The sequence below is a fragment of the Marmota monax genome, unplaced genomic scaffold (genome assembly GCF_021218885.2).
Source record: "Marmota monax isolate L192 unplaced genomic scaffold, Marmota_monax_Labrador192_F-V1.1 WCK01_AAM20220418_F8-fsc00101, whole genome shotgun sequence".
NCBI lineage: Eukaryota > Metazoa > Chordata > Mammalia > Rodentia > Sciuridae > Marmota > Marmota monax.
The window spans coordinates 1,149,245-1,161,962 of NW_026692786.1; the positions used below are offsets into that span (position 1 = coordinate 1,149,245).

At 52.1% G+C, this 12,718-nt stretch overlaps 1 long non-coding RNA gene across 1 annotated transcript; it reads left to right on the forward strand.

The window, feature by feature from the left end:
- Nucleotides 1–3,087: 3,087 nt before the first annotated feature.
- On the forward strand, nt 3,088–10,845 carry LOC124095031 (uncharacterized). Its single transcript, XR_006852400.2, has 3 exons — nt 3,088–3,169; nt 3,279–3,446; nt 7,829–10,845. It is a non-coding gene; the product is annotated as an uncharacterized LOC124095031 (long non-coding RNA).
- Nucleotides 10,846–12,718: the final 1,873 nt, after the last annotated feature.

Here is a 12,718-nt window from a genome sequence, read left to right on the forward strand (position 1 = left end):
CTTCCAGCCTGAATGGCCGGCCAGCCGCTTGGTGCTGCCACCCGTCCTCCCTGTCCCTCCTCCTTCCTCCCCAGGCCCACAGCAGCCGGCTCCTGCCGTTAGGCTTTTCTAACCAGATGTCTCTGTGGCTCTTCTGACTCATCCTTGTCACCCACAAAGCCTTCTCTGTTGACTTCCTGACTGGAAGGGGCGACTCTGATTCATACCCGCTGCTCCCTGCAGACACTGTGCACCCTCTCCAGGGGCTGGGATTCCACATCTGCAAACAAGAAGGCACCCACCTCAGGGTGGCCGTGAGGGGCACCTGGAGGAGCCTTGCAAACCGCCCAGAGCAAGGCGGGCCGCAGCGGGGCAGGGTGTGGGCCTCTGATTTCTCATTGTAACCTTCCGATTTAGACAATCTTCATTCCTTCTGGCCTTCCCTTTCCAGGGCCTGCAGTGTAGGCTGGTGGTCTCGGGCCACTGAGGCCTCTGGGTGCCACATCACTGGGAGAGAAGGGCCTGGCTGGGATGTCACTGAGAGAGACACAGACTGCAGTCGGCTTCAGCCCGAAGGATGCCCATGGGGCCTGCACCTGCGGAGTCCGAGATGGGAAATAATCTGGAAAAACCATTGCATCTGGTCTGAAGATGTTCAGCCCTTTTTGCTCCCCACTGTCATTGTCCCCTAATTAAAGCAGTAGAAGAGCGACTGATAGAGGCATTAGAAGTGAGCTAGACGTGGTTGAAGCATATGGAACGGGGCTGGGGAGGGAGCTCAGAGGCCGAGTGTGGGCCTGGCATGTGTGAAGCCCTGGGTTTGATCCCCAGCCCCGCAAATAAGTAAATAAAGTGTATGAAAGACACTTTATGCAAAGTTTATATGCAATTTTAACACCATTTTATTTTTATTTATTTCCTTCGGGGGGCGGTACCAGGGATTGAATTCAGGGACTCTCCAACACTGAGCCACACCCCCCCAGCCCTATTTTGCATTTTATTTAGAGACAGGGTCTCGCTGAGTTTCTTAGCACCTCACTAAGTTGCTGAGGCTGGCTTGGAACTCTCGATCCTCCTGCCTCAGCCTCCCAAGCTGCTGGGATTACAGGTGTGCGTCACTGTGCCCAGCTAAATGCACACTTGCTGACTTTTGACCAAGGTACACCTTTATGTATTACACACTTCTGTTAAGATAAAGAACATTTCCATCAGCCCTTAAAGTCACCTTCTGCCCCTTCCCAGTTAATCTCCACTCCCTAATGCACCCCCAAAGGCAATTGCTGATCTGATATTTTTATCTCTTTGTAGCTGAATTATCAGGGTTGATGAGTAGCATGTTCTGGGAATGACCTTAATTAAATTTAGTGGTTGGTGGTTAGAACTGAAGAAAAAATATTCACGACTCCCTTCTACGTGATGCTCCTCATAGTCATGTACGGCCATGATTGGGCCTGGAAGAGATCAGGAGTCTGTCTCAACACAGACAGCTGTGATAATGCCCAGTAAGGGCCACTGACTGGGCCATCCTCTCAGTTTCCTGCGCCACACTGGCTTACCCATCTTGTGTGCATTACTCACCCCAGGTGTATCATATAAGACACAGTTGGCTGCAAGTAATGAAGAATACATTCCAAACATCGTAAAAACTAAAGGCCTTTATTATTTTACAAAACAACTAGTTCCACAAAGGTAAGGAGATGCTCTATAGCTATCAATTAAATGGTGTCTTCCTGGACTCAGGGTTTTGGGCATGTTGGCCTGATCATCCCTCAGGGTGGCAATATGGCTGCCATAGTTCCAGCCATCATTTTCTACAGATGCAAAACTTTACAACCTGACACTTCCTTTGGCTAAAAATGGACTCTGCCCATTTCCTGTCCTTCATCTAAGTGTGTAGCCTCTCTGATTTTGCTCTTGGTACTAACTAAAGGAATTCTAGCTCTCAAAGATCATAGGTTCTTCTGAGTGCTAGTGAGAGCAATGTCAAAGAGATGCGGTGGGGAGGATGGACTCTTTCCTTGCAGCTGCCGAAAATCATCCGCATCATAAAACTCCTCTGGCAAATGCTCTTTGCGGACCGCAGGGACTTCAGAGATCATCGGGACATCTCGCAAAAGGAAATTTTAACCTTCCCAAGTGTGCAATTCTGATGTGTTGTCTTAATAGTTCTTCATCCCGGGAATAATGCTTCAATTGGCACACAGACTCCAAAAAGGATAAATATTTGTGAGTTTTTCCTTTGTTAAGCCAGAAAAATGTCACACCCACCCCCTCTTCTCCCACACGGATGCAGGGAAAGAGAAAGCCCTGGAGTGCTGTAAGTCTGCTTTGGATGGAGAGTGTGAGAGAGTCTGATTCCATGCCAATCAAGGCCTCTCCACGTGGCCACACTGTCTCTGGCAAAGGGGAAATGAAGTTTCTTTCTCCTGTGTTGTTTTTTTTTTTTTAGTGGGGAGACTGGGGATTGAACCCAGGGATGCTTTACCCCTGAGCCCCACCCCCAGCCCTTTTTTGATTTTTTTTTTTTTTAAATTTTGAGACAGGGTCTCACTGAGTTGCTCAGGGCCTTGCTGTGTCCTGGTCGCTTTTCTAAAGGCAAAATCATTTCCCCTCCCCCAAAGCCTCCTGCCGACCGGTCCTCAAGGGGTTTCCTCTCACCTGTCCTGGGTCCCAAGTGGCACAGCCCTTCCCAGCAACAATTCCTAACAAGAGACTGGAGAAGGCTGTCGGGCGTGGGCCACACAGAGGCTGAGGTTGCTTTTCCTGAACACGTGGCCAGAGTTAATAAACTCAGGCTGATAAAATTAAGGCTCTGCCCCCCAAGGAGAAGAGTAAAGGGAAATGGATCTCTTATTAATAATGCAGATTCCCAGTTCCTGCTGCCAGGGGCAGGGCTGCTCCTGCAGCTGCTCTACCTCTGACCTCCTGCTTTGATTCTGCTTTTCTGCCTCGGGTTGCACAAACCTCAAACACTCAGGTCTCTTACAACCGGAGTCTGTAGAGGGGGAGTGGTTTCTGGGAAAGGAAGCACCTGCCCACATCCCTGGAGGGGAAAGTACCTAAACTTGACTCCTTGCCGCCCATCTTATTATCAATTAGGCCTTCCCCCCGCAAGTGACTGGAACCCAAACCAGGAATTTGTTTGTTTTTATAATAGAAACTCTGGAGGAGAGGGGAGTTTGGATTTCAGGTATGGCTGGATCCTGGTGCTAAACTAATTCACAGACGACCGTGCCTCTTTTCTTCTCTTGCTTTCTTCAATGCTGGCTTCGTTTTCATGCGGTTTCTCTCCTCGTAAGGCAGGGATGGTCCCCAGAAGCCTAACAGACAAGTAACTAAGGCAGAATGAAGATCTGCTTTCCCAACTGTTCCAGAGATGTCCCACAGCTGTTTCTCATTGGCGTTACTTGGATGATGTGCTCATCGCTGGATCTGGGGAAGGGGTGGACCCCGACCAATCGGTCCACGTAAGAGAAGGGAAGGTGGCTTCCAAAAGAAAACTGAGAAGGGAAATGAATGTCCCTCGGGTGTTCTATGGACACAGAGCCCCAGTGAGGAGCCGTCCTGCTGCCACCAGGGCCATGGGGCCCAGCTGGGGTGGCCAGGGGAGCACCTCGGAGGGCCCTGTTGGAAGCAGATCCCTGGGGGACGGTAGTGAAGTCGAGGCACCTCGGGGACAGAGCCGAGGCAGATCCATGGTGACACACAGGTGGCCCTGCAGAGACAGTGCCAGAGAGCCAGGACATGGCCGGGGGGGCGGGAAGCTGCGGCTGGGCGAGGACCTTCAGGGGACATGGCAGGGAAGGTGGCCTGTGAGGGGCGGTGAGCAGCTGCCCAGGGCAGGAGGAGAGGCTGGCCTGGCTCTGCGGGGACCTGCCCCTGTCCCCCCACCCCATTCTCACTTCCTGTTTTCTGTTCTTCCAAGGTAACAAGCTCTTTCCCACCTGGGGCCACCGGGGCCACCGTGCTTACTGTCCCCTCTGCCCGGGCACCTGTTCCTGAGAACATGGGGAGTCTGCCACTTCCTCTCTCGGCAACTGTCTTGTCACGGCCCAGTTGTGGCCAGAGCTGTCACTCCGGTGCCCACAAACGGTGGCACAGAGGAGGTCCGCAGAGCTCTGGAGACCCGGGAGCCCAGGGACCCTTGCCAGGCACCGAATGGCAGCCTTGCTCCTTTGTCCCCCAGTACATGGCGCCCTCGGTCTCCTCCCCCCATCAGTGTGACAATAGCCCAAGCCACCGAAGATCCCCCCCATGAGGGACTCGGGGCCTGGCGCTCGGCTGATAGTGGGTGTCCTCCAGGAGTCCCCGTGTCATCAGCACCAGGACGGCTGAGATCTTGTCACCACCTCAGGGATGCCGGGGACTCTCAGGGGTCATCTGCTTGGGCCGCAGTGTCCAGATTCCAGCCACGGTTGTGTGACAGTCCCCGCTCTGGGCTCTTTCTGTCTCTGTAAAATGGGGCTCTCCTTCCCTCCCTCTCCCTCTCCTTCCCTCCCTCTCCCTCTCCTTCCCTCCCTCTCTCTCTCTCTCTCTCTCTCTCTCTCTCTCTCACACACACACACACACACACACACACACACACACACACACGCGCCGTCTAGTGCGGGTTCTGGGCTGATTTACGATGTCATCACTCAGCCAGAGGGAGCCCGGGAGCTTTCCCGCAGGACACGTGACCTCCCTGATGGCCTGAGTCCGGCCTCAGCCCCAGCCCTCCCCAGCCCCCCCTCAGCTCCAGGGTCCTGCAGGGAGGATGGGGACAGCAAGCCCGGCCCGGTGCTCCCCCTCCCACCTGCGCTGTCACCAGGTGGGGCCCCTGGATGGCAAGGACGCCACCACTTTGGGCTGAGAGCTGGGGTGGGGGCGGGGCAGACAGGAAGAGGAAGTCCCCGGCCTCCAAGTCAGGCCTCCCTCGTAGTGGCCTCTTCTCAATCTGGGAGCTCGGTGGGTCACCTTCAGGTCCCTGCGGGCAAGAGACAGGGACCTGGGAAAGTCCAAGTAAGGACACAGAAAACAAAACAAAGCCACTAAACTACAAAAGATCGCCGTCTACCATGGTGGCTTTCAAATTGATTGGACGTAAAAGAGTTGTTTTATATCACAACCCAGGACACACACACACACACACACTCACACTCACACACACACACACACACACACATTTCCCAAAATCACACTTAGTGTTGGTGACTGGAGACAAACGCTAATGCTCCGAAATATCTCCTCTTGTACTTATTTTCATTTTTTAAAAACTGCTCTCATGAACCACTGATGAGTCACTACTCAAGGGTCTGCCCAGCCCTCACCGCCCACTAGAGACATGTTGAACACCAGGGAACATGGGAAAGTTGTCCCCTGGCATATTCCTGTCTTGGTCTGCTTTCTGTGACTATAACTAAATACCACGGACAGGTAACTTATGAAGAGAAGAGGTCTATTTAGCTCAAAGTTCTTAAGTCCAAGAGCATGGTGTGGGCATCTGCTCGGGCTCTGGGTGAAGGCCCTCCAGGGGGTCATGACATGGCAGAGGCCATCACATGGTGTGACAGAGCAAGCCAGCAGAGAGGACTTGCTTTCCTAGCAAATCCACTCCTTCAATCACCGTTAATGTGCTCATTGAAGTCAGAGTCCCCAGGACCCAATCAGCTCCTAACAGCCCCCCGGCCCCACAGTGGGGTACCCTCCAACACGAACATCGGGGAGACCTCTAACCGCTGCACGGGGTTTAGCTTCCGAAACGTGCGTCTTTCTCACATATAAAATGTCTCCTCCCACCCCCACGCCCCAGAGTCCCAAGTCATCTCAGCATTAAAGGCCACAGGCCCTCCTGAGACCCACGCCCTCCCCTGTGTCAACCTAAAACGAGTTATCTGCTTCCAAGGCCCACAGTGGACAGGCCAAGGGTCACCCCCATCCTGCTGTGACCTGGATGTGGCTTGAGCTTCACCTCCAAGGCTCAGGCCTCCGTGGGTTGCGCTGTGGTGGTGGGAGCCCGAAAGGAGGAGCAGAGTGGGTTGCGGGAGGGATGGAGCAGATCTGGAGGATCTCAGTTAGCTCTGTGACAGTGACTTGCCAGCCCCCCCCCTCACTCTGGCTTCCCATCTCACCATGTGCTCTCTCTCACTGTCTCTCTTGCACACACTCCCGCCATGAGGCCTCCACCAGGGCTGAACAAAGCTGGCACCACGCTGTGGAGCCTCCTGGACTGTGAGCTGACTAAACCTCTTTTCTTCATAAAGCACTCAGTCTCGGGCATTTGATTATAGTAACAAAAACAGACTATCACACATTCCAAAGGGGAGATGGAGGCAGTAGGAAAGGTGTCCCAGGCTCCAGGCAAGTCTGAGACCCAGCAGGGCAGATGTTAAACCTTAAAACTCTAGGTCTGGCAGCTGGAACACAGTAGGGGTGGGGAAGAGGGGTCACCAAGGCCTTGGGGAGCCCCCTCCATTGGCTCTGCTGGGTGTGGCGCGTGCTTCAGCTCGCATGGGTCGCGCACTGGTACCCGGGGAGGAGTGGCATGCTGCCCTCCCGTGGCCGCAGTGAGCATCGTCTCGGTGGGCACTGTCATGGGTCCATCTCGGTGGCCAGTTTTTGCCTGGGTGGGAAAGCTGTTTGATGCGTCCTTTGAAACCTAGGTGGCAGTTTCTGTTCTCCGTGCACCTGCATAATGAGCACCATGTGGTCACCAACACTCATGGCTTGTGCCGTCCAGGGTGGAGGTGGCACGAGTCACACCCGGTCCCCCTGACCCACAGCACATCTGCCAAGCTTTATAGCTTGCACTCTCCAGAGTCTCCGCACAACCTGAGCTGGGCCACGTCGGGGTGACCACGGGCTGTGCCCACTGGGGTGGGGGAGCAGTGTCAAGGCCACCTGGGCAGAGCCCCTGGAGAGCGCCCAGGCCCCTGCTGCCTTCCTGGGCCCCGGGGCCTGTGATGGGCAGCGCAGCCTCAGAAGTCACCGAAGCCCTCAGAGGCCTTGGCCCAGGTGCTGATGCCGGCACCCGGCTGCCTTTCGGCCCCACGAGTCCCCTTCACAAGTGGCAGCGCTGGCCACACTCCTGGTATCTTCTCCTAAAACTTGCTGCTTTACTTTGTGCCACGCGGCCAGACCGGGTCTCCCAGCGGCTCTGCTGGGCCGCCCTCTGTCTACACGTCCCACCTTTAAGTCTGTTTTCTCCTCTCACAATCCAGGTAATGGGGAGTCTCCAGGGGCCTGACGCCTGCTGGGTACACGTTTCCTCTACCAGACACCCCCTCCCCGTTCTTAGGTCCTCCTTTCCTCCAGTGTGGACACAACACAGCCAGGGCCTTTGCCACAGTGGGACAAGAGCGCCCTTTGCTTCAGTTCCCAGTAAGATTCCCAATTTCCCTCGGAGACCTCATGGCCGTGGCCTTTCCTGCCTACAGTTGTCGTCGTCGTCTCCTCCTCCTCCTTTTTCTTCTTCTTCTTTTTATTTATTCATTTATTTTTAACCAGGGACTGAACCTAGTGGTGCTTAACCACTGAGCTCCCCCACCCCAGCCCCTTTTATTTCTTTGTTTTGAGGCTGGGTTTTGCTAAGCTGCCCCGGGAGGCGGGCCCTGAATCTGTGATCCTCCTGCCTTAGCCTCCCGAGTTGCTAGAATTACAGGCACGGAATTCCTGGATGATCCCCGACTCTATAACCCAGGAAAGGATCAACCCACTTGTGAGCCAGTCGCCTCTTAACTGTCTTACCTGGTCTCACGTCTTAATCCTTCACAGCGAGGATTAAATTCCATCCCGGTGTCACTGGAAGACACTCAAATGAATAGATTTTACTTGATGTAAAATGCTGTGCTTTTTTTTTTTTCTTTTTCAGATCCAGCTGCAGTCGGGTGGACAGTGCGCTGAGCCCAGGCGCCAGCCAAGGGGCCTCTTCTGCTGGACTAACGGCACTCACTCACTCCCCCACTCCCCCACGAACTTTTCCAGGAATGTTGCGTGAAATCGCATTCACAGCTTGACGTCAGCCATGGCCAGACATTACATCACAGAAAAGAGCAAATGCTATTTCGTGAGCACGTTACCGGTCAGCAGTGACCAAGACCCAGTGCCTGCCCTGGCAGAGCTCTGTCCTAAGGAGCGGGGCACAAACACACGGGAATATGATAAATGCTACGATGGAAAAGCATGGAACCCACGAGAGCATATCATATAAACGATCCCAAGAAGGCTTCCCTAGGGACGTGAAATTTGAAACTTGAAGGACGAGGAGATTTAAGTAGACAAAGGATGCAGAGAACTGTGTTTCAGGGAGAAGGAACAGCATGTGCAAAGCCCTGTGCCAAGAGAGAGAGAAGGTAAATCTGAGCGATGTTGCTGGAGGAGGTGGCAACAGAGTAGGAATGACGGGACCAGTTTGGTGTGGTGAGCATCAAGGCCAAGTGTGGCTTCAGGCAAAACTAGGACTTTGATTTTTATGCTGAGACAATTTGAGCAAGGCTCTCCTCGGATTGCACTGGGGATGATCTTGTCCGTTCCTTCTTTTGTACTGCATCACACCAGAAGATTCTATGAACTCATTTTATGGTACAGATCTTTCTATCTCCTTTACAGCTGAGGAGGCAGGAGACTGCTCCATCCCTTCCTGACATGGCTTTTGCTAATGAAGAAGACTTGCATTTCAAGCTGGGCGCTGTGGCACACGCCTGTAATCCCAACAGCTCGGGAGGCTGAGGCAGGAGGATCAGGAGTTCAAAGCCAGCCTCAGCAAAGGTGAGGCCCTAAGCAACTCAGTGAGACCCTGTCTCTAAATAAAATATAAACTAGGGCTGGGGAAGTGGCTCAGTGGTCGAGTGCCCCTGGGTTCAATACCTGGTACCTGTCCACCCACCCCCAAATAAAAACACTTTCATTTCAAAAATCAGCCTCTGGAAGTTCTGATGAGACCAGAATAAGTCAAAAGGCAGAGCTGGAGACAGCAGCACTGCACTGGCAATGAAATCTGTTTCATGGCTTCCCTTTAGCCCAAGATGATCTCTGAAGTGAGGTCAGGGGTCAGTGTGGGGGCCATCAGCTCACGACAGAACAGCCTGAGCGACATGGTCAGAGAGAAGACTCGGGGCCCAGACAGCCGCTTCCAGCATCTCTGGTCTTGGTGTGGGGGACAGAGCCAACGTACCCGTGACCACAGAGACAGGATGAGGACCAGGAGGGGGCACTTAGAAGTGGGCCACCTATAGTCCACAATGAAGAAGGCCTTCCCTGACTGGCCGAGGCGGGCCATGAGGTGGTTCTTGGTAACTGGTCTTGCAGAAATCCGGGGAGCAGACCTCTCTTTCTCCCCGACACTTGGAGAGTGCTCAGAGCCTCTGCGGTCAGGGGGTGGTCAACGCTGCTCTCCTGCCGGTGCTTCCTGCTCCTGTGTGGCCTTGAGGCAGCTGCCCAAGCTCTCTGGACTGCATCGAGAACTGCGGTCAGTTTTAGTAGCTGCCTCGCAGAGCTGTTGTGAGGATTGTAAGAGATCACACAGGTGGTGTTTAAACAGCAGCTGCTGCTGCAGTGGGGGTGGGGAGGCAGCTCAGTGGTAGAGCTTACCTGGCCCCGGCTTCCTTCCTCCAAGCTGCAAAAAATAAAGAGCACTTGGCACGTAATAGGTGTTCAATAAAGTCAGCTATTATTATGAATGGGGTCTCTAACCTCCCCTAACAAACTCGCTTCAGATGTAAACAGATTATTTTATGGAAGGGTCAGTTTATTTGTTTTGACTCTACTGCAGCAGCCAGAATTCCCAATTTTAAATAGACTTAAATGACAAAGATGGAACTTGTTGGTACGTGTCATTTAAAAGTCCAGATATATGTAGCTTCAGGTGTGGCTGGATCTAAGGTGCTCAGAGGGTGGCAGAAAGAATGTGTCTCTGCCTATCCTGTCAGCTCCCCGTGGCTCTATTTTGTCCTCATTCTCAGGCTCACCTCTCCCTGCTGGGGGACACAATGGCTTCCAGCAACTCACGAGGCTGCCTTTGCTAAAAGCAGGATAAACTGGGCATCTGTGCATTCACTTGGTGTCTGTCTCCTTGATGACCTTAAACTTTGCTCAGCTCTGCATGCAGCATGTTAAGATCAAACTAGGGAAGCACAAGAAATCAAATCAAGAATCAATAAGTGGGATGGTGTCAAACAAAAAGCTTCACAGCAAAGGAAACAATCTCGTGAAGACAGAGCCCACAGACCGGGAGAACATCTTGGCCACGCACCTCAGACAGAACATCAATCTCTAGGCTATACGAAGAACTCAAAAACCTTAGCCCCAAAATAATAATAATAACCCAGTCAATAAATGGACAAAAGAACCGGAAAGGCACTTCACAGAAGAAAAAATACAAATGGTCAACAAATATATGAAAAAATTTCATCATCTCTAGCAATTAGAAAAATGAAAATTAAAACCGTACTGAGATTCCATCTCAGTCCAGTCAGAATGGCAACTATTAACAACAAATGTTGGCGAGGATGTGGGGAAAGGGATACACTCATACACTGCTGGTGGGACTGCAAATGGGTGCAACCACTCTGGAAAACAGTATAGACATTCCTTAGAACACTTGGAATGGAACCACCATTTAACCCGGTTATCCCCCTCCTTGGTATATACCCAAACGAGTTAAAATCAGCATACTATAGTGACAGAGCCACATCAATGTTTATAGCAGCTCAATTCACAATATCTAAGCTATGGAACCAAACTAATTGCCCTTCAACAGATGAATGTATAAAGAAAATGTGGTACATATACACAATAGAATATCACTCAGCCATAAAGAAGAATGAAATTATGGCACTTGTTGGTAAATGGATAGAACTGGACACTATCATGTTAAGTGAAATAAACCAATCCCCAAAACCAAAGGCTGAATGTTCTGTCTGATATGTGGAAACTCAGACACAATAAAAGGAGGGGGAGAGTAGAAGCTCATTGGATTAGACAAAGAATAAAGGGAGGGAGGGGGAAGGGAATAGGAAAGAGTAGAATGAATCCAACATGACTTTCCCATGTTCATATATGAACACACGACCAGTATGTTCCACATCATGTACAACCACAAGAATGGGAAGTCATACTCCATGTATGTATGATCTGTCAAAATACATCTGTCATGTATAACTAAAAAGAAGAGAGAGAAAGAAAGAGAGAGAGAGAGAGAGAGAGAGAGAGAGAGAGAAACTAGTAACACAAGGTTTATAGGCCCCCAATTTACCTAATCTGTCTCACCCCCTTCAAGCAGACTTGCAGGGATATATGACAGTCAGCTTTTACAACATCCAGCTTCTGACCCCTGGAGTGACACCTAAAGCCTGGGTCACTGTCCTCTACCTTTCAGGAACAGCGGGAGACTTGCCGGCCAATCACCCCAACATGTGACGGCCCCTTTAAACAGGAGCAACGGTCTCATGGGAACTGTTATGGTTTGGGGGTGAGGTGTTCCCCCAAAAGCTCATGTGTGAGATGACCCAAGAAGGCTCAGAGGGGAAATGGTTGGGTTAGGAGAGCCTTAACCAATCAGTGAATCAGTCTCCTGATGGGATTAACTGAGTGGTGACTGAGAGCGGGATGGGGGTGGGGGGTGGCTGGAGGAGGAGGGTCCCTGGGGACGTGGCTGTGGGTCTATATTTTGAATCTGGTGAGCGGAGTCTCTGCTTCCTGATCACCATGAGAGCTGCTTCCCCCGACCATACACTTCTGCCTTGATGCTCAGCCTCCACCTGGGCCCGAGGACATGCTTCCTCTCGCCCCTGCCCCGGTTCTTCCTCTATTTAAACCCAAAGCTCTGGGAGCATCTGGAAGATGAGGCTAAGTACAGAGGCCCCTTTGCCTTCCTGATGTGGGTACACTGATCACGATTTCCTTTCACCCTGATCTTCTCTCTTTGGTTTTTGGAGTAACCACGCCTGGTTCCTTGGGACCCCGGGAGCCGGGCCCCCAGCCTAGAACTCTAGGAACATGCCTACTACATACCTAGTAGTACACATTGCTGGCCTGGGAAAAGATCAAAATTCAAAGTATGGTTTCTACTGAGTCCATATTGCTTTTGCACCATCAAAAACTCAAAAACTGCAAGGCACGGTGGCACACGCCTGTCATCTCAGCGGCTCGGGAGGCTGAGGCAGGAGGATCACGAGTTCAAAGCCAGCCTCAGCAAAAGGGAGGCACTAAGTATCTCAGTGAGATCCTGTCTCCAAGTAAAATACAAAATAGGGCTGGGGATGTGGCTCAGTGGGCGAGTGCCCCTGAGTTCAATCCCTTGTACCCCTCCTCCTCCCAAAAAAACCTCAAAAATTTCTGTAAGTCAAGCTATCATCGTCAGGGACCTATCCGTATATGTAAATTACTCTTGAAATAACGGCTGAAAACATCTCGAGTCCAGCAAAGACACTGCGACGTGGTAAGAGACCTTTGAAGCACGCCCTCCTCCCGGCTCCCCAACAGCTCCTAACTCTGTGTGCTAATGAGATGACGGATGGGGGAGCCATCAGGATGAGGAGTGGTTGCCAGGGGAACCAACCACAGGATTAGTCAGTTGGAATGTTTTCTTCCCCATCCCACTTCCATCTCTGGGAGGGGCTGAAGGTGTAACCCCTGGGGCAGTTGATGATGTGATCATTCATGCCCCTTAACCAAGCTGCCAAGGAAACCCCAAAGGGCAGGGTTCGCAGGGCTTCTGGGTTACTGAACACGCGCAGGGGGTGGGAGGGTGATCGCTGAGAGG